Below are 23,030 nucleotides of genomic sequence, written 5' to 3'. Positions count from 1 at the left end.
CCCAGTAATAGTGTTTGATGTCGTGGAAGAATCGTTTCTTCTGCTGGTAAGATAAAGTAGGTGGAACTATTCCGACAGCTAAATAATTGACTAGATCAGCGTACCATGGTATGACAGATATAGCTAAGGTGGTTTCTACTTGCATGTCGGAGTTGTTCTCTTCCAAAGTAGCTATGAGTTTATCATACGAGAAATCATCATTAATGGATGTTCTTTCTGGTTCAAGGTTCTCAAGTCTAGAGAGGTGGTCTGCTACTACGTTTTCAGTTCCTTTCTTGTCCTTGATTTCTAAGTCGAATTCTTGTAGTAACAAGATCCATCTTAGGAGTCTAGGTTTAGCATCCTTTTTTGTTAAAAGGTACCTGATAGCAGCGTGATCAGTGTAAACTATTATTTTGGCTCCTACCAAGTAAGAACGAAATTTATCTAGCGCAAATACCACTGCTAGGAGTTCTTTCTCGGTTGTGGCATAATTCATCTGTGCTTCATCCAGGGTTCTGCTAGCGTAATATATAACGTGGAGCTTTTTATCCTTTCTTTGTCCTAAAACAGCACCTACAGCATAATCACTGGCATCGCACATTATTTCGAATGGTTCATTCCAGTCTGGTGTCTGCATAATGGGTGCGGAGATCAATGCTTGTTTAAGAGTTTGAAATGCTTTTAAACAGTTATCGTCGAATATGAATTCAGCATCTTTCATCAACAGTCCGGTTAAGGGTTTAGTTATCTTAGAGAAGTCTTTGATGAATCGTCGGTAAAAACCGGCGTGTCCTAGAAAGCTTCGTACTTCTCTCACGGTTCTTGGGGGTTGAAGATTTTCGATTACCTCTATTTTGGCTTTGTCTACTTCAATTCCTCTGTTCGAGATGATGTGTCCTAAAACAATTCCTTCTTGTACCATAAAGTGGCACTTTTCCCAATTAAGTACTAAGTTTACTTTTACACATCGCTCCAGAACTCTTTCCAGGTTTTCAAGGCATTCTTCGAAACTTTGTCCGTATACAGAAAAGTCATCCATAAATACTTCCATGATGTTTTCGAGAAAGTCGGCGAATATTGCCATCATGCATCTTTGAAAAGTTGCAGGGGCATTACACAGACCAAACGGCATTCGTCTATACGCGAAGGTACCAAAAGGGCATGTGAATGTTGTCTTTTCTTGGTCATCAGGGTGAATTGGTATTTGAAAGAAGCCTGAATAACCGTCTAAATAACAGAAATGTGAATGTTTAGCTAATCGTTCTAACATTTGGTCAATGAATGGTAAAGGGAAATGATCTTTTCGGGTTGCTTTGTTTAGTTTCCTATAATCAATGCACATTCTCCATCCCGATTCGATTCGTTTAGTTATAGTTTCTCCTTTTTCGTTTTCAATAACGGTTATGCCTCCTTTTTTGGGTACAACGTGTACAGGACTAACCCATTTGCTGTCAGATATAGGATATATAATACCTGCTTCTAATAACTTAGTTATTTCTTTCTTTACTACCTCACTTAGGATCGGATTTAGTCTTCTCTGGTGTTCCCTAGAGGTTTTACAGTCTTCTTCTAACATGATGCGGTGCATACAAATAGAAGGGCTTATTCCTTTAAGATCGGTGATGTGGTATCCTAGTGCAGTTGGATATTTTCTTAAGATATGTAGGAGTTTTTCTGTTTCGAGTCTTCCTAGATCTGCATTAACTATCACAGGTCGTTCAAGTTCTAAGTCTAGGAATTCATATCTCAGATTTTTGGGAAGTGTTTTCAAATCAGGGGTTGGTTTGTTAAGACACTGCGTAGGATCTGGTGTTATTGCTAGGCATTGTTTAGATTTGTCCTCTAAAAGATAGTCTGATGGTTTGACTTCTCCTGACTCTGCTTCTTTTATGCATTCATCGATGATATCCATGAAGTAACATGTATCTTCTATTGCAGGTGCTTTCAAGAATTGGGAAAGAATGAATTCAATTTTTTCTTCACCTACTTCGAAGGTGAGTCGTCCTCGTTTTACGTCTATGATTGCACCGGCAGTTGCTAAGAATGGTCTTCCTAGTATAATAGGTGTCGTATCATCTTCTCTAATGTCCATAATTGTGAAGTCAGTGGGAATGTAAAACTGACCTATGCGTACGGGAACGTTTTCAAGGATTCCTATAGGATATTTGATGGAACGATCTGCTAATTGCACAGACATCTTGGTCGGTCTTAATTCTCCCATCTCTAGTTTCTTACATATGGATAAGGGCATAACGCTAATTCCGGCTCCTAAATCGCATAAGGCTTTGTCGATGACAAATTTTCCTATGTGACAGGGTATAGAGAAGCTACCCGGATCCTTGAGTTTAGGGGGCATGTTTTGGATTATAGCGCTACATTCGGCAGGGAGTGTAACGGTTTCGCTATCCTCAAGTTTCCTCTTATTAGAAAGAATTTCTTTTAAGAATTTAGCATATGAGGGCATCTGCGTAATAGCTTCGGTAAACGGAATTGTAACGTTTAATTGTTTAAGGAGATCAACAAATTTTCTAAATTGGCCTACATCTTTGGTTTTAACAAGCCTTTGAGGGTAAGGTATAGGTGGTTTGTAAGGTGGTGGAGGTACATAAGGTTCCTTCTTTTTTAGGGTTTCCTTATTACTCTCTTCCTTTTCCTTAGGTTCACTTTCCTCAATGGATTTCTCAGGGTTTTGGTTTTCTATCCTTGGGTCAGACGGTCCTTCCACTTCCGTTCCACTTCTCAATATAATTGCATGAGCTTGGCTTCTCGGATTGGGTTGGGGCTGTCCAGGGAATGTACCAGTTGGTGCAGCAGTAGGTGCTTGTTGTTGAGCTACTTGAGATATTTGCGTTTCCAGCATTTTGTTATGGGTAGCCAGGGCATCTACTTTGCTTGCTAGTCGTTTAAGTTGTTCGCCAGTGTGTATGTTCTGGTTTAAGAAATCTTTATTGGTTTGTTGTTGGGAAGCTATAAAGTTTTCCATCATGATTTCCAAGTTGGATTTTCTAGGGGTATTATTGTTAGGATTCGGTTTCTGATATCCTGGAGGTATAGATGGGGCTTGATTTGGAGACTGTCCAGGTGCGTATAAAGCATTATTACTCTTATATGAGAAGTTTGGATGGTTCTTCCAATTTGGGTTATAGGTATTCGAATAGGGGCTTCCTTGAGCATAGTTTACTTGCTCTGTTTGGATTCCAGTCAAGAGTTGACATTCCGCAGGAGTGTGGCCTTGGATTCCACAGACCTCGCAATTCTGAGTTATGGCAACCACGGCTGCTGGAGGCGATACGTTTAAACTTTCAATCTTCTGGACCAAAGCATCCACTTTTGCATTGACGTGATCAAGGTTACTTATCTCGTACATGCCAGTTTTCGGTTGAGGTTTTTCCACTGTTGTTCGTTCGGTTCCCCACTGATAGTGGTTTTGGGCCATGCTCTCGATAAGCTGGTAAGCATCAGCATAAGGTTTGTTCATTAGTGCACCACCTGCAGCGGCGTCTATTGTTAACCTTGTATTGTATAAGAGACCATTATAAAATGTGTGAATTACTAACCAGTCTTCCAAACCATGGTGTGGGCAAAGTCTCATCATGTCTTTGTATCTTTCCCATGCTTCGAAAAGAGACTCGTTGTCTTTCTGTTTAAATCCGTTTATCTGGGCTCTTAACATAGCTGTTTTGCTTGGCGGAAAATATCGGGCAAGAAAAACTTTCTTCAACTCGTTCCATGTGGTGACTGAGTTGGAAGGAAGAGATTGAAGCCATCTTCTAGCGCTATCTCTTAATGAGAAAGGAAAAAGACGGAGTCGAATTGCCTCTGAAGTGACACCATTAGCTTTAACAGTATCAGCGTATTGGACAAATACGGATAAATGAAGGTTTGGATCTTCGGTAAGATTTCCAGAGAATTGGTTCTGTTGCACAGCCTGCAACAACGAAGGTTTAAGTTCAAAGTTGTTTGCTTCGATTGCGGGCGGAGCAATACTTGAATGCGGTTCATCTTGCGATGGAGCGGCGTAATCTCTAAGAGCACGAGCTGGTTCTGCCATCTCGGTTAAAGAAGGAAAATCTTTGAAATCAGGAAGGTCTATAGGAGGGAGATTGTTTTCAGCACGATATTCCCGAATTCGTCGTAAGACTCGGAGATATAGTTCGATGTCGTTGATTCGTAAATAGAGCGGTTCGCCTTGAGAGCGAGTGCGTGGCATACAAATCAACGAAAGAAAGAAAATAGAAGAAAAAGAAACCTTAGTCTCTACAGCGTAACGGAAGAGTTACGATATCGATTGAATAAAAGTCCCCGGCAACGGCGCCAAAAACTTGATCGCTCGACTGGGTGTGTCGAGAATGGGATACAAACTGCAAGTGCACAGTTCTATCGCGTAGTTTTAAAAGATATCGATCCCACAGGGACTTATGAATCGATATACCGTTATCTAAAGTTACTACGTAAATCTAAGGTGAAGATGTTTGATTGTTTGGGGAAAAACTAAGAGCTAAACTAATGTCTAGATTAAATATTAATAAAACGGATATCGGTATGTAATTCGTCAAAACTAGGGAATCAAGTCTTTGTCGGTTTCTTGGTTTTAAAATGAATCGTTTCGGTTAACTTTATTGGTTAAAGGTTCTATCTCAAACTCTCGCTCTGTTGAATAAACCATGATTTTATATTAATGTTGCTGTCACTTATAATTAAGTCAAAAACCATATTTTGAAAACAATAAAGTTGCAGAAACTCTTTTAAGAAAATACTGACCGTTTTAAACACCCTTATCTCAAACTCTCGCTCTGTTGACTTAGGTTATATAATTAAATCCAAATGTTTAACTCTCGTCCTCACATTCAATCTTTAAAAATACTTTTTGGAAAAGGTCAGAATTTAATTAACTCTAAAACTTGCTCTCGCCCTGATCTAGAATTAATGCCTAACTTACACTGTCCAGTTAAAATCTCAAACTCTCGCTCTATTGATTTTAACTTCTCTATGTCTTTTACTTTTGTAAAAAATCTTGTTATTAAACCTGTAAGTTGAGACCATAAAAAGATTGATTTTGATTTTAAGTTTAGATAAACCGACTCAGTCTCGATCCCTTATTCTGCTTACTTTACATACCGATACCTAGGCAAATTAGCCAGACATGCTAAATAAACAAGAATTTACATCATGCATAAACAGACTCATTCCAGGCAGGCAATATGAATAAACAATAGAATAAAACATACAAAATTAAATAGCAATTAAAGAACCTGAATGCGTAATACAATGGTCTTGAACACTCCACCACAAGCCGGTAGGATTTGTTCTTGGATTCTTCAATTAAACCGTAAAATAAATCAAGGAAATAAAACTCGAATATAACGTAAGGTTAAATCCGGTATAAAGCTGCACAGTAGTTTCCGGTGTAGAAACTATTATGCGAAAAATATCTAAAAGCTAAAAACGGGAAAGATAAATTGCAAGGAAAAAGGGAAAGTAAAGCTTGCAAAAGAAATAAATAAAATGAACAATGCTGGAAAGGAAAAAAAATAAGCAAAGGCGTGAAAGGAAAATTTGGCAGAGCTTTCGCAAAACTGAGCGTGCAAAAACTTGTGTCGACGGCAAAGAGAGGAGATGGCTATTTATAATAGCCTTGGTAACTGCCTTGCGTTACCTACGAGTCTTCAGCATGGCTAAATACACGGCTTGAGAATAGGACACGAAATCCTCAACGTTACTTCCATTCTTCTGAGAGCGTAACTTGCGCCAAAAAGCTAGTGGACTGGTGTGACGCTCGTCACACCATGTGTGACGTCCGTCACAAGGCTACTTCGCGTGACGCTCGTCACAACCCTTGTGACGCCCGTCACAGGGGCAACTTGCGCTTCCTTTTGGGCTGGGCTTGGTCTTGGTTATTTGTTTTCTTTTTATTGCTTTTTACACCTCCTTTTCTTCCCTTTTTCACTTTTGCTTCAAAATGGGTACCTGATGTAAATAGAAAAGAAATACTGCATAATAACTGATAAAATGGGATAAATTAAAGTAAATGATAATATAATCTAATTAAATTAAGTCTTAAAATGTGATATAATTTCATGTTATCAGCGAGCTCCTGGCGAACAGCTCCAGTAAATTGGCAAATTAATTCGCTAGGCGAGCTCATGGCGAAGTTTGCAGCGAATTCATTCTGTTTTGGTGAAAAGTGCAGCCAACACTCACTCGCTAGGCGAGGCTCTAGCGAGTCCCCAGCGAGCATTCCAGTAGCAAAACCTCTCAACCTCGCTGGGGCGAAGGTTGAGGCGAGTCCTTCGCTAGGCGAAGGTATGTTCGCTAGGCGAACATCACAGTTCACCAAGGCCCTGTTTTCTCTGGGCGCAGGGGCTTTTTGTGCTCATATTTGACCTTCGCTAGGCGAGCCATTCTGCTCGCCTAGCGAACATGACAGTTCTGCACTTGTCTATAAGTAGCAGGTGCCACTTTTGGGCACCATACCTCATTTTTACCAACTTTTCCATTTTTTGTACTTTCTCCTAGATATTTTACAGCATTGTTTTGTGGGAGCTTTTATGCCCTAATTTCATTTCCCTTCATCTAGCAACCATCTTCCACAAAAAGAAGGTGGATTCCCATCCAACTTCGATTATTCGACTTGGATGTTGATCAACCCTCTTTCCTTACTTGCCGACCAAGCTACCATGAAAATGAGTAGCTAAGTCTCCATTTGTCAAGCTTAGATGTAGGTGATTTCCAAGCTTTGTGTGTAAATGTAAGGATCCTCATATGTAAACTCTTTAACGGTAAATATATGATGAAAACTTTGTTTCTATTTAAAACTCTTTGTGTTGGTATTTGATCGAGAGATGTTTATCGATTCTTGACCTAGGTTTTCATCCAAACTTGTTTGTTAGCTAGAGATAGTAACGAATGATTTTGTTCACCATAAGGTTGAACCAAAAAGTTGTCATTTTGATAGATTGTGTTCGAGAGAAACAATGGATCAAAATGGCAAAACTCACAATGGGTGTTCGAGAGAAACGCATTGAGAGGACCTTGTGAAATTATTTATCATCTAAAGGAGTTTATAAGAGTGTTGACCGAGCAAATATATGCAAAGCAATGTAATCATTGAAACCTAACTTTGACAATATTTCTCATATAAATCAAAACATAACTTTTACCGCAATTAATTACTTTGTATGCAAGATAACTTGATTAAAACCAAAACCCTAGTGTTACATTAAGTTAAGATTAATTCAACCATTGAACGACAGTGATATCTTACAATCTCTGTGGATACGATAACAAAAACCCGACACTTAAAAACTGTCTCAACAAAATGGCGCCGTTGCCGGGGATTGTAAATTGATATTGCGAGCATCGCAATGGTTGTTTAAGTTTTAGCTTGTGAATTTTTGACTTGTGCTTGTAATTTGTTTGGTTTAGTGTGCAGCTTACGTTTTATGCGAGGGCAAATCCCTGTGGACGAACTTCTTTTTGATCCTGAGATCGAGAGAACCGCAAGGAGGCTCAATAGCAAAACGAGACGTAGGAGGCAACAGGCTAGACAACGCCAAGAGCAAGGGGAAAGTTCTTCGACCACAAATCCACACCCATTCATACCAAACATGGAGCCACAACCACCACCACCGATTTCTACTCCATGTATCAACAGTCCAAGGAACACCGCTCAGTTTGCCAACCACACAGGAAGGCAAGCTGAGATGAAGACGGGAACTCTGAATTTATTGTATGGGAGTCCATTCACCGGAATGGACCATGAAGACCCATTTGCTTTTCTCACAAAATTTTATGAGATAGCATTGGCTGCCGGAGTGGATCAGGCTCAGGAGCTTCCGTTGTTCAGACGATTGTTTCCCCACGCTTTGCTCGGTAAAGCAAAGGATTGGTATCTTGATCAAACACCTGCCGTAATGACCGACTGGAATGTGTTAGAAGAGAAATTCATTGAAAGATTTTTCTCTCATAACCGATTCATGGAATCAAAGACGGCCATCTCGGTGTTTTCTCAAGGAACCAGTGAATCGTTGAATGAAGCGTGGGAGAGATTCAAGTCCATGCTAAGGAAATGCAAAGGGCATGGATTTGATGAATTAACTCAAATCCATATCTTCAGAAATGGACTTCAACCAAACTGTAAGACGTTGTTGGATGCCACCTCGGGTGGCTCGTTGATGTCAAAAAGTGCCGAAGAAGCCACAAACATTATCAACCGTATGGCTTTGAATGATCTTCAAAGTCAAAGTCGTGGAAATTCTTTGAAGAAGGCGGGAGTGCTTGAGTTAGGGACGAATGATGCCATACTTGCCCAAAACAAGCTCATCTCACAACAAGTGGAACTCTTAACGCAACAAATCAAAGAGTTAAGAGAACCGTCAAAAGCTAAACAAATAGCTTGTTGTGAACTTTGTAAAGGTGAACATGACACCGGATTTTGTCCACCTCCCGGTTTTGACGAAGTAAATTACATGGCCAATCAACGGGACTATCAACCAAGACAACAACAACCTTATCAACCGCACCAACAACAACAACAACAACAACAATTCCAAGGGAACCAAGGGTTCCAACCTAGAAGCAACTATTATCATAACCAAGGTTATGGAGGTGGTTCTTCTAGCCGTCAAAATCCTCCCCAAAATCCGTATCAATCTCAACAACCGCCGGTAGTCAATTCTAAATTGGAAGAGACATTGACGCAATTCATGCAAATGTCAATGGCCAATCAAAAGAGTAATGACGCGGCCATAAAAAATCTTGAAACTCAAGTTGGGCAACTTGCAAAGCAACTAGCTGAACAACAAACCGGTCCTTCTTTTTCGGCTAATACGCAAACAAATCCTAAGGAGCATTGTAAGGCGATTATGACGAGAAGTGGAAGGGAGTTGGGTAGTGAAAATGAAAAAAGAGTTGAGAGTGAACAAAGAGAGAAAGAGAAGGAGATTGAGGAGGAAATAGTGGAAGAAAATGTTGATGGTGAAGTAGGAGTGTGGAGTGATGAGGAAGTAGTTGAAAAGAATAAAAATAATGGTGAAGTTGAAAAAGAGAAAGGTGTGGAGAGTGAGGAAAATAAAAGTGATGAGGTAATAAGGGAGGTAGTGAAGAAGCCTAGATGGAAAAGTGCTAGAATTGCAAAGGGAAAGGAGGTAGTGAGCGCTACTCCGGTCCAAAATCTTCCTTACCCTCATGCTCCTTCCAAAAGGGAAAATGAACGGCATTACGCCCGGTTCATGGATATTTTTAAGCAATTACAAATTAATATTCCGTTTGCTGAAGCTTTGGAACAAATGCCAAAGTATGCCAAATTCATGAAAGACATACTGACCAAAAAGCGGAGGTATACGGAACCGGAGACCATCGTCCTTGATGCGAGCTGTAGTGCCATCATTCAAAGGACGCTTCCTAAGAAAGAGGTTGATCCGGGAAGAGTTACATTGCCGGTTAAAATTGGTGATGTGTATGTCGGAAAGGGACTTATTGACTTGGGGTCGAGCATAAATCTTATACCTTTGTCAATTATCAAAAGGCTTGGCAACATCGAGATTAAGTCCATCCGAATGACATTACAATTGGCGGATAAGTCGACGACCCATCCTCATGGCGTAGCCCAAGATGTGTTGGTGAAGGTCGACAAATTCTTTTTCCCGTGGATTTTATTGTAATTGATATGGAGGAAGATGATGATGCTCCGCTCATATTGGGCCGACCATTCATGAAGACCGCAAGAATGATGATTGATGTTGATGACGGTTTAATGAAGGTGCGTGTTCAAAATGAGGAGGTCACATTTGATCTATTCGAGGCGATGAAGCATTCCAAAGACAGAAATGATAGCTTTCGCATCGATGTGATCGAAGACGCTATTATGGAAGTTTCAAAGCATATTCACGAGATATCTCCTATGGAGTTAGCTCTCGACGACTCATTGGAGGTTTTCACTGTTGAAGAGGAGCTAGCTCTTGAGGAATGCTTGAAGGAACTTGATAGCTTGGAAGACCTACAACCGTGGGAAGTAGAGGAAGAAAATTTGAAGAAGGAGGTAATTGACGAGAAAACGCCAATTGAATTAAAAGAGTTACCTTCGACTTTGAAATATGTGTTTTTAGATGAGACCGAGGCAAAGCCGGTCATCATAAGCAACCTTTTGACTAAAGAAGAAGAAGCCCGTCTAATCATTATGCTAAAAACCAATCAAGAAGCTATGGGTTGGACTCTTTCCGATCTTAAAGGAATTAGTCCATCCTATTGTATGCACAAGATTTTGATGGAAGAGGATTTCAAGCCGGTGGCTCAACCACAACGCCGCTTAAATCCTACGATGAAAGAGGTTGTAAGAAAGGAAGTGGTGAAGCTTTTGGATGCGGGAATGATTTACCCGATCTCGGATAGTCCGTGGGTTAGTCCCGTGCACGTGGTTCCGAAGAAGGGTGGAATGACCGTAATCCGTAATGACAAAGACGAATTGATCCCGACTAAAGTTGCAACGGGATGGAGAATGTGTATAGATTATAGACGGTTGAATGCCGCGACTCGTAAGGACCATTTTCCACTCCCATTTATGGATCAAATGCTTGAAAGACTATCGGGCCAACAATACTACTGTTTTTTAGACGGCTACTCCGGGTACAACCAAATTGCGGTTGACCCGGTTGATCATGAGAAGACGGCTTTCACGTGTCCGTTTGGAGTGTTCGCATACAGAAAAATGCCCTTTGGGCTTTGCAATGCGCCGGCGACATTCCAACGATGTGTCCAAGCTATTTTTGCCGATCTAATAGAGAAAACAATGGAAGTCTTCATGGATGACTTCTCGGTGTTTGGTGGGACGTTTAGTCTATGCTTGGCAAATTTGAAGACGGTGTTGGAAAGGTGTGTGAAGACTAATTTGGTGCTAAATTGGGAAAAGTGTCACTTTATGGTGACCGAGGGGATTGTGCTAGGCCACAAAGTCTCTAAAAGGGGGCTTGAAGTGGATAGAGCTAAGGTTGATGTAATTGAAAAATTACCCCCTCCGGTCAATGTGAAGGGCATCCGTAGTTTTTTGGGGCACGCGGGATTCTACCGGCGCTTCATCAAGGACTTCTCAAAGGTGGCTAAGCCTTTGAGCAATTTACTCGCCAAGGATCAGGTATTTCTCTTCACCGACGATTGTTTGCAAGCTTTCGAGGTTTTAAAAGAAAAATTGGTTACCGCTCCAATAATAGTCGCTCCCGATTGGAATGAAAATTTTGAACTAATGTGTGACGCGAGTGACTATGCCGTTGGAGCGGTACTTGGCCAAAGAAAGGACAAAACTTTTCATGCGATACATTATGCGAGTAAGGTTCTTAACGAGGCTCAAATAAATTATGCCACAACGGAAAAAGAACTACTCGCAATAGTGTATGCGCTAGAAAAGTTTAGGTCCTATCTTATAGGGTCGAAAGTCGTTGTGTACACGGACCACGCGGCGATTAAATATCTGCTAACCAAGCCGGATTCGAAGCAAAGGCTCATCCGTTGGATCCTCTTGTTACAAGAATTCGATGTCGAAATCAAAGACAAGAAGGGGTCGGAAAACTTGGTAGCGGATCATTTATCCCGCTTGGTGAATGTCGAGGTTACCGCATCTGAAAAGGAAATCCGGGAAGAATTTCCTGATGAAAAATTGTTTAAGGTTCAAGTTAGGCCGTGGTTTGCAGACTTTGCAAACCACAAGGCTAGTGGTTGTGTGCCGGCCGACCTAACTTCGAACCAAAAGAGGAAGTTCCTTTCGGATGCGAAGTATTATGTTTGGGATGACCCATACTTGTTTAAGTTGGGTAGCGATAACCTGTTAAGGAGATGCGTAACTGGTGATGAAGCCCAGAGCATCCTTTGGCATTGTCACAACTCGCCTTATGGCGGACATTATAATGGGGTTAGAACGGCCACTAAAATTCTTCAATCGGGATTTTATTGGCCAACTATTTTCAAAGACGCACATACCCATGCGCAAAGTTGTGACAGTTGCCAAAGAAGTGGTGGGATAGGTAAGAGAGATGAGATGCCTCTCCAAAATATCCAAGAAGTGGAAGTGTTCGATTGTTGGGGCATAGATTTTGTTAGACCTTTCCCACCCTCTTACGGGAATGAGTACATGCTTGTAGCTGTTGATTATGTCTCTAAGTGGTTTGGCGATTGCCTCACCTCGGGCGGATGCCAAAACGGTGATAAAATTTTTAAAGAAAAACATCTTTTCCCGTTTTGGAACCCCCCGAGTGTTGATTAGTGACGGAGGGTCACACTTTTGCAATGCACCTTTGGAAACAATTCTAAAACATTATGGTGTGTCGCATAGGGTGACAACTCCGTACCACCCTCAGGCTAACGGGCAAGCGGAGGTCTCTAATCGAGAGATTAAGAGAATCCTAGAAAAAACCGTGTCTAATTCTAAAAAAGAGTGGTCCCAAAAATTGGACGAAGCATTATGGGCCTACCGTACGGCCTTTAAAGCTCCAATTGGCCTAACTCCGTTTCAATTGGTATTTGGTAAAACTTGCCATTTGCCGGTTGAATTGGAGCACAAGGCCTTGTGGGCTCTAAAATTTCTAAATTTTGAACATGAGTTGGCCGGTAACAAAAGGAAAGTACAACTACTTGAGTTGGAGGAGATGCGCAATGCCGCATACCACTCAAGTTGGTTGTACAAGGAAAAAGCAAAGAAATATCACGACAAGAAGATCCGAACCAAAGAATTCGTGCCCGGACAATTGGTCTTATTGTTCAACTCCCGGTTGAAGTTGTTTCCCGGGAAGTTGAAATCAAAATGGTCCGGGCCATTTCGGGTGAAAGAAGTAAAAGAATACGGGGCCATTATCATTGAATACATGGACGAGAAAGACAGTTGGACCGTGAATGGCCAACGATTGAAAGTGTATCTCGGCGGTCATGTGGATCGCGAGAGTTGTGCTCAGCCACTCGATGCTCCTCTGTGAGCATCGCACCGTCGAGCTTAGCCGACATTAAACAAGCGCTAGTTGGGAGGCACCCCAACATTGTAAGTATTATTTTGTTTTATGTTTAATGTTGTAGTGAGAACAGTGTGCTTATTCAGGCTGGATGACAAGCAAGTGCAGCATTTGCAAATGCACTTGCTGTCATGCTCGCTTGCAGCTCGCTAGGCGAGGCTGCAGCGAGCGCGCTCGCTGACTGCTCGCTAGGCGAGGCAGTAGCGAGCGCACCAGTACTGTTCTATTTAAATACCTCAGCAGAGCAGTTTTTCCCTTACCCTAAAAAAAAAATCGTCTGAACTGCTCTGCTGAAGATTTCGTGCGTGGCTTCTCAAAATCTCTCCTTTGCATCTTTATCAACAACTCTTGTGTGTCGGTCGATTGCAAACTCTCCTAACAACTCTCCCCAACTTCTCTTTTCCAAATCCGTATACCTAAAGGTTTGCCCTATTACATGTTTCTTTTTGTTGCACTATTAAGTTCCAAATTTGAATAGCAAATAGGATAAGTGTGGTATGGAAACCTTGAAGTTGCATGTATTATTTTGGGAGTTTGCAATGTTTGTACATTTAGGTTTTCAAATTGGGGATTTAGGATTACTTTAGGTTTTGCATGCAATTAGCCACTCCCCAATAGCATAGAACGATTCATTGTTATTAAAAATCATTAGGTTCTGTGTGGGAACCATTAGAGTACGGGTTTTGGGAAAAACATCTTTGAAAATGCAGAAAATCCCAAAACCCGTAAGGTTCGCTAGCAGCTCGCTAGGCGAACCTGGGGCGAGCGTTCGCTGCAACTTCGCTAGGCGAAGCAGCAGCGAACATGACAGTATTTTGATTTATGTTTTAATGGCTAATCTGTGTGTTGGTGTGTGTTGTTTCTTTGTATCTTTTGCAGATGGAGTCTAGATCTGGCGCTGGTAAGAAAAGAAAGGGAGCTGCACCTACTTCCAGGACCGTGCCGATTCAATTCGATACCGACAAGTTCGTCGGTCCAAAACAGGCCGCACGGTACATAGCTTTGGAGAAGCGAAAAATACTTCCTGAGAGGCGTTTTCTGATCAACCCACAAGGCACTTACAGAACTTTCACCGGGTTGATCGACGCCAAGAAGTGGGATAGGTTGATAAGTCCCTTGGAACACTACGACATTGCTACAGTGCGGGAGTTCTATGCTAACGCACTGCCCGACGACGACGAGCCCTTCACTTGGGTTTCTAGAGTTGCCGGGCGTGAAATTCCTTTTGACCGGGACGCGATCAACCGAATCCTAGGGGAACCGCTCCAGCTGGGAGCTGATCAGAGAGACCAGTACCACACCGACCTCAGACTTCATCGAGATGTCGCTGCCATTACCGCCGACCTGCTTTTACCTGGGAGATCGGTTGAGCCGAACCCATCTGGGGTTCCTGTGAGATATCACCGGAGGACATGACTCCCATGGCTCAGCTGATCCTACTTTTGGTTTTGACCAATATCCAGCCCAAATCACACACTTCTACTGTGCCGATCCCAGTGGCACATTTAGTCCATTCCATCCTCACAAATGTTGAGATTGATGTGGCGAGGATAATCGCCAACGAGCTGAAGACCGTCGTCGAGAGCGGGCTTAAGTCAGGGGCTCGTGTTAATTGTCCCTTGGCTTTCCCGTGTTTGATTATGAGCTTATGTGTTCAGGCTAGGGTCCGGCTTCCGTCTCGTGGGCAGGTTAGAATCCCGGCACCTATAGATGATAGGTATGTGGCTAAGTATTGTAGAGCTAAGACTTCTGGTGGCAGTACAGCCTCAGGAAGTACTCGGGCTGCTGATGGTCCTAGTGCTTCTTCTCCCGGACTTGATCCGTACCTGAGGGCTATTTGTGACTACAGTTTTGAGTGGATGGCAGCATCCCAACGAGTTATGATTGATATGCATAACAGTATGCAGAGGTTGGAGCTGCAAGGTAATGACCCCTCCGGTGCTCGAGCATTGTTAGCGCGTGAGCAGTTTATGCTTAACGCTAATTGGCCTGTGGACAGGCCAGTCTATGGTGAGGGAGTGGACGCTGAAGCTGAGAATGATGATGATGTTGATGATGAGGCTACCGGTTCTGAGGCCGGTAGCGAAGAGGAGTCCTGAGCCCTTTGTGGGTTAAGTTTTTGTATTTGTATTTCAGTTTTTATTATGTCATTTCCATTTGTATTTTCGAATTTTGTATTTTGACCATGGGTTGTACTATTGGGGTGTTTTGTCCCCCACGAACAAATTTTTATTTTTCAGTTAATGTTATTTAATTATGTTTTTAATTTTGTGTGTTTAATAAATTTTTGGTTGAATAAGTGGCAAACCCTTCTAGATTGGTTGCTCCTCAAGAAGTACCCAATGAAGGTGCATCCGAGCTTGGATGGCAATGATAAGAATAACAAGTGAATGAAGCCAAGGTACATGGTTACCGTCGGCTAGAATTTTAGAATGCATTAGGAACTTTACTCTTTTTGGTAAATTGAATATTGTCTTTGTGCAACATAATTGAATGAATGTTTCATCTAGAACTTAAAACCACAAATTGTGAGGAAACCTCCATTGTTCACTTAAATGCTGGATTCTAATAAGTTTTGTTGATTCATGTGATTCATTATTTGTCTTTTATTATTGTGAAATTGTGGAAGCAATTAGAAATGATCAAGGCACTTGTTTTCTTTCGAGCACAACTACATCCAAAAACAACTTACCTGTGAGCAGAGAGAGTATTTGTTAACCCCTTTGAGCCTAAACAGTTGAATCTCGGCTTGAAATAAAGCGAGATCTCAAAAATCTTGTTTTTACAACCCGGAAAATATTGATTATTGTTCTTTTGCCGTAAAAAGTCAAGAGCATTCACTTAGGGTGTGGAAGAAATAAGTTGGGGAGAACGAAAAAGAATTGGTAAGTACCACAACTCTTGAAAAAGAAAAGAAAAACCGAGCAAGCATAGAAAAAAATATGTATAGAAAATGTAGAAAATAAACATCTATTTTGTATATTTGATGTGAAAGAAAAGAACAAAAATAGAAAGAATGAAAAAAAATGCTTGCTTGGAAGAAAAATAGTGAAAAATAAAAGTGGAGTTGTGGAAAATGTGTTGTGAAGGTTACAAATAAGAAACAAAGGAAACAAAGTCGAGTAGTGTGAATAATACTGTGAATGTCTCTTTTGCATCGGCACTTTCGTTTCAATGGCCTTAGAAATGACCCTTGTTTGTTAACCTAACCAAGCTTCAACCGAAAAGCCCTTAGTGATCTTTATGCTTCCACAGTACCATTTTTAATCGATTAAGACATTGTATGAATCTGTTTGATTTCTTCATTATTTGTTAGAGAGTGAGATTAGTCTCGCGGTTGCAAACGCGCAAAATCTTCATTCCTTATTCGAAGAGGAGAGATAGGATGATTCATTCAGAATAGTATTGTTGTAGATAGATAAATATTTTGCATTGCTATTTAAGTTTAAGTTCCTAGGTATTATTTTATTCGAACCGTTGGGAACTTGTATATGTGAATTTCGCTTGTGTTTGAGCCGTTTATCCAACTTCGGAGAAACCGTTTCTTTATGCAAATCCTCTTGTCTTTCAAGAGGCATACTTTGCTTGAGGACAAGCAAGAATCTAGTTGGGGAGAGTTGTTAGATGCCCAAAAGTGCTTATTTGAGCTATCATATGTGGGCATCTTTCACTCTTTTGCCTTGCTAAAATTGTCAAAATCACATTTGTTTTACATGGAATGCATTACATTAATGAACAAGCTTGGTGCCTTTGATGTGTGTGTTATTGTGCAGGAAAGGCATGAATTAATTGATAATAAAGACACAAGAGAATTGGCAAAGGAACCAAAGCAAGCAAGCATTTCATCTGCCTGCTCGCTAGGCGAGACTGTGGCGAAGAATGGGTTCGCTAGGCGAGCTCCTGGCGAACAGCTCCAGTAAATTGGCAAATTAATTCGCTAGGCGAGCTCATGGCGAAGTTTGCAGCGAATTCATTCTGTTTTGGTGAAAAGTGCAGCCAACACTCACTCGCTAGGCGAGGCTCTAGCGAGTCCCCAGCGAGCATTCCAGTAGCAAAACCTCTCAACCTCGCTGGGGCGAAGGTTGAGGCGAGTCCTTCGCTAGGCGAAGGTATGTTCGCTAGGCGAACATCACAGTTCACCAAGGCCCTGTTTTCTCTGGGCGCAGGGGCTTTTTATGCTCATATTTGACCTTCGCTAGGCGAGCCATTCTGCTCGCCTAGCGAACATGACAGTTCTGCACTTGTCTATAAGTAGCAGGTGCCACTTTTGGGCACCATACCTCATTTTTACCAACTTTTCCATTTTTTGTACTTTCTCCTAGATATTTTACAGCATTGTTTTGTGGGAGCTTTTATGCCCTAATTTCATTTCCCTTCATCTAGCAACCATCTTCCACAAAAAGAAGGTGGATTCCCATCCAACTTCGATTATTCGACTTGGATGTTGATCAACCCTCTTTCCTTACTTGCCGACCAAGCTACCATGAAAATGAGTAGCTAAGTCTCCATTTGTCAAGGTTAGATGTAGGTGATTTCCAAGCTTTGTGTGTAAATGTAAGGATCCTCATATGTAAACTCTTTAACGGTAAATATATGATGAAAACTTTGTTTCTATTTAAAACTCTTTGTGTTGGTATTTGATCGAGAGATGTTTATCGATTCTTGACCTAGGTTTTCATCCAAACTTGTTTGTTAGCTAGAGATAGTAACGAATGATTTTGTTCACCATAAGGTTGAACCAAAAAGTTGTCATTTTGATAGATTGTGTTCGAGAGAAACAATGGATCAAAATGGAAAAACTCACAATGGGTGTTCGAGAGAAACGCATTGAGAGGACCTTGTGAAATTATTTATCATCTAAAGGAGTTTATAAGAGTGTTGACCGAGCAAATATATGCAAAGCAATGTAATCATTGAAACCTAACTTTGACAATATTTCTCATATAAATCAAAACATAACTTTTACCGCAATTAATTACTTTGTATGCAAGATAACTTGATTAAAACCAAAACCCTAGTGTTACATTAAGTTAAGATTAATTCAACCATTGAACGACAGTGATATCTTACAATCTCTGTGGATACGATAACAAAAACCCGACACTTAAAAACTGTCTCAACAATCATCAACATAGTATTCGATTTCATGATGAATCATATCATTAAACAAAGTCACCATAGCCCTTTGATACGTGGCACCTGCGTTCTTGAGACCGAATGGCATCACCTTATAGCAGAAAGTGCCCCACGGTGTGATGAACATTGTTTTCTCCATATCATCTGGCGACATTTTGATTTGATTATAGCCAGAAAAGCCATCCATGAAGGAAAACACCGAGAACTGAGTTGTATATCTACCAACACATCGATGTGAGGTAATGGGAAATCATCTTTCGGGCTAGCTCTGTTCAAATCCCGGTAATCCACACACATCCTCACCTTTCCATCCTTCTTCAGCTCTTGAGGCTTACCTCCAAAGCGGCCCCAATTTTCACTTCCTTTCTGACCTCCTCGGTACCCAGATTTACAATCTCAACTTGCTCCTCGTGCGGTTGAATCACCTTCTCCTCTTGTTTCAACAACCTGGCTAATTCCTCCGGCAGTTCACAATCTTCTTCGCCTTCTTCTTCGGCATGATAGATTGGATTGTCGAAGTCATATGAGGGTGTAACAGGATTGTTATCAATGAGATCCAGAGAATGATCGCATCTGCATGAATGTTGATTCATGCATTGCTTTAGAGCCGGAACGAAACAAATTAAAAAAAGAAAATGAAAACAAACATTGCCATTTTTATTTTTCTTTGTTAAACTGCAAAAATAAATGAAAAACAGGGAGCACCGCTTTTAATGAAAAACATCCTTTTATTTGATGATGCAAATATTGCAAAATGAAACACATGAGGTGGCCCTTACAATGAACCATTACGTGTCGGGCAAAACGTATGGCTTTCATGCAGACAGAATTGAAAAACAGAAATATTACTCTTCACGCAGAGTGACAGTGGTGATCTTTTCGGCCTTCCAGTTATAGATCTCCATCCCTGGTACGCACGGTTTTATCCATGATTCGAGCTCGCAGTCACTGTCAATCTCTTCACCCACCATACAGACGTGATCTGGATCTAGCATTCCAGCACTGGTGAACGTGAACGGTTGACGACGTCCTCTATTTTGCCCCGACGAGCCTTGGCCCGACTGATAGCCAATCCCAAACTATCTTCTTTCACCGCCTGTTTTCCTTTTGCCCTGGCTAAATCCTCGGCCTTATCCACCTTTTCGGCGATCGCTTGCTGCCCTCAGGGCGAACCCTTGCATGGCGTTGATCAACGCACTCATCTTCTCTTTCAGCTCAAGGATGTCAGCGTTGGATGGATCCATCAGTTGGGATTTGTTGCGCCTGGTAAAGTATCGGTGCGGACGAGCTATGTGCAAGGGAATGACTCTGCGTGCGCGAGCAATGATTCCTCAGTCAATCAAACAAGTTAGAAACTGACACCTGCAAAACAGAAGACAGGTTATTATGACTCACGCATGAATGCAATGTCTATTCGTATGATGAACACTCTGTCTTTTGATTCTGGCTTCATCGAGACGGATAATAATTTGACAATAACATTCTGATATCAGGATGTCTCTCAACCAGAATCTCGATCGAGAATGTACCCTGAGTATGGATAGACATGAGTTAGATGCAGATGAATGCAAAATGGGAATGATGCAAATGCATGAATGCAATGCACTGTGCCATCCTCCGAGTCGTCTGAACAACAACTGCACTAGATTCCGGTCTCTAAACTGATCACAACCATCTGAGGTACTGAGTAACCACAAATCCAACTCGGGGTTCCGAAATAAAAGGAACGGAGGATACATCACCATCATCACTGAAAAACCATTGAATTGATAGCAACAAAATCATCTGTACCAACCCAGGGAATCCTGAAATAAACGGATCCCCACTGATAAATACCACGGACAGAACTCCGGCGTGTCAGAAATAAATATCCATAAATCTGCCTGAACCAAGTCACCATCCAAAGAGTCACCAACAGAATCTGCATTTGTAGGAATAAAACCCTCCCCTCACAGGTGAATTCTAATAAGGTCATCCTAAGGCGGATAATGGTCTCGACAATCGGACAAGATACTCAACGGGTTTGCCCTTTCGGGTGTGCCATTGCAGCTCTCATAAGACCATCTAAACCAAAGACCCGGGAAAGAACGGTCACCGAAGTCAACAGTTCAAAAGAGATAAACCCAACCATAGTGGAAACTCCACAAGGAAGAGCTTCTCTCAGAAGAACCTCGCCCGGCTAGTGGTATGTCACGTTACAACAATCATGCTCAACCAACGTGTGAGGAACGTGAGACCACGCTAATCCTAGGTGTATACTCGGGCCTGGGTTTTAGCCCCACTCAGAACACCCACCCCAAATCAAAGGAACCACACCTGTCCAGAATCCAACACAGTAATAATATGATGCATGCATACATATATGCAAATATATACAATCACAGTATAATAATCATAAATGCAATAAATAAGGCAGTAAAAGCAACCCAAACTACCCCAGAGAGCGCTAGGATTGACTCGCTTAGGGAAGATGGACCAGCAAGAGGTCAACTTCAAGTCCCCAGCAGAGTCGCCAGCTGTCGTATCGCGAAAAACAACCGGCGGAAAAAACCACAGAGCCGCCACCGTGCGTTATTTATCCCAAAGGAGGGAAAGGAAACGCTCGAAGTAAATCTGAAAAAGGGAAAGGAACGGTCTTACGACCAGAGATTGCAAGGTACGGGAGTCGGTTACGCAAGGGGAAGGTATTAGCACCCCTCACGTCCGTCGTACTCGACGGGATCCACGCTCAAAAGAATAGAATAAGGTTGCTAAATAAACTGCTCAAAGAATGCACACATTGGAATAATAAAACAGGTGAAAGAAGATGGAGGAAGGAGACTCGGCAGGATGTCGCATCCTGGGCCTACGTAGCTTGTCAGAAACAAACATCAGAGTCAACGTAGTTCGGGGAAATGGGGAACAGGCTCGCTAGGATATCGCATCCTATGCCTACGTATCTCATCTGGAATGAGAATCAGAGCTACCGTAGTTCGGCTAACGCACGCCGAAACAAAACACAACACAGAGACGCTGAGACGTCAAAAGAAAAACTCATCAAGGAAACAGAATGCCAACAACTGGACTTATATCCGACTCCAAACAAAGGCAAACAAGGAAACGGAATGCCAATAGATGGGCTTACATCCAACTCCAAACAAAATCAAACAGGAAACAGAATGCCAATCGATGGGCTTACATCCGACTCCAAACAAATAAACAATCGCTAACCAGCGAACACCAAAGGTTCTCCAATTGACAAACTAAAAGGGAGTCTGGAACTCGAGCCTAATAGTTGTCACACAAACACCAAGAAGACGCTGAGACGTCAAAAGAAACAAAGAGGTTGAACACACAGACTAAAAGGGAGTCGGGAACTCGGACCTAATAGCTGTCAAGCAAAACACACGCAAAAAGAGAAAAGGGCGCCCGGAGAGATCACGCTCGATCTCCTGCCTACGTATCTCATCTGGTATAAGAATCAGGGCGACGTAGTTCCCCTTAACAGGGGAGAAAGTCTCTCCTAACCAGAGACCGGTGAATAACAAACTAAAAGGGAGACTGACTCGAGCCTAATAGTTGTCATGCAATCCACAATAGCCCTAGGTTGAGGTATCTAAAGAGAACCTAACTCGCACAGGAAGCAAGTCAATTCAAACAGTAAATAAACATACCAAAAGCAAACACACAAGCAATCATCACACTCTATATACAAACAAGAGGCTCAGACAAATGGTTGGGCTTTAGTCAAGGGGTCATATCAACCTCGACAAACAAGCCAAAACTGTAGGGGTATGCTGAAGCTCTTAACCACTGACATTTACCGTCAGGGTGAGCAGATGAAAGGTAATGAGGATGAGACCTCATAGCTCTTAACCCTGGCCTGGGTGAGCTTAAATCAAAGAAAGCGTGGGGGTCCAAAAAGAGGGACCCTATTCCACTTGACTGACTCTATACAGAAGATCTTGGGTTAGGTTCAAGAGCATCGGCACGTAGTGCGAGCATAATGAACGACTCAACGAATAACAGGGGACTGGCTACTAGTCCCTTCTATCTATCAATTGTCTCTTCACTTAGGAGGACTTAACAAGTAACATGCCTCACTTGGAGGTCTTTGGCACAAATATAAACAATCACAAACATTGCCTCTTAAGGAGGACTTCAGCCAAATGCCTGCCAAAAAAAGCGACAGGGCCTCCAGACTACATGGAGTTAGAAGGCTAAACTACCTCAGTGGTGTACCAACCACACTCCAAAGCAAAGCAAAGCAAGCTAGAAGCGACTAATGTACCTGTGTAAAAAGCCAAACAGTTAATATTGTATTCAGAAAACCAAACAGACAACAGTGGAATCATCCAACAATTATACACAATGCAAGTCTCAAATGCAAGCACTCAAGTGAGTTCATCACATCAATGGACCTACAACACAACAATAGTTAGTAAACAAAGCAACTTGCATCTCAAATAATGAGCAAACCAACCATTAGTGCTAGATACCTGAAACACAAACACAATTGGTGAGTACAAACCACTAGTACAAAGACTAGGGTCAAAGGAAAGTCAAATGACCAAAACAGAGGTCAATATTTCACATGAAGCATAATCAATCAAACAAGAAGAAGGCCTCAAAAGGACCAAAGCCAAATCAAAAGGCAAATCCATCATATGAACAAGATAAGGCAAAGGCAAACAATGTGATCAAAATTGGGCATCAAGCATAGAAAATCCACATTAAAACAGAAATGTATCCAATGATCATGAAAATTTTTATGTCCACTAAACATGTTATGGACAAGCATCATACCAAAAATTAAGTCCAGAAGAGTTCAATTGGTGTATGAATGAAAATGCACAAGTACAAGGTACAAAATATGATACCAAATGTCACAACATATATCCATGTGTCCAAAACAGTGGTATTAAATGGTAAAAATGCCAAACA

The 23,030-nt window shown here is 41.7% G+C and overlaps 1 pseudogene; it reads left to right on the top strand.

The window, feature by feature from the left end:
• Positions 1 to 3,548: 3,548 nt before the first annotated feature.
• Positions 3,549 to 3,648, top strand: LOC127116472 (uncharacterized; annotated as a pseudogene).
• Positions 3,649 to 23,030: the final 19,382 nt, after the last annotated feature.

This window comes from Lathyrus oleraceus, chromosome 1, assembly GCF_024323335.1.
Source record: "Lathyrus oleraceus cultivar Zhongwan6 chromosome 1, CAAS_Psat_ZW6_1.0, whole genome shotgun sequence".
Classification (NCBI taxonomy): Eukaryota; Viridiplantae; Streptophyta; class Magnoliopsida; order Fabales; family Fabaceae; genus Lathyrus; species Lathyrus oleraceus.
This window is presented reverse-complemented; position numbering and strand designations above follow the sequence as displayed.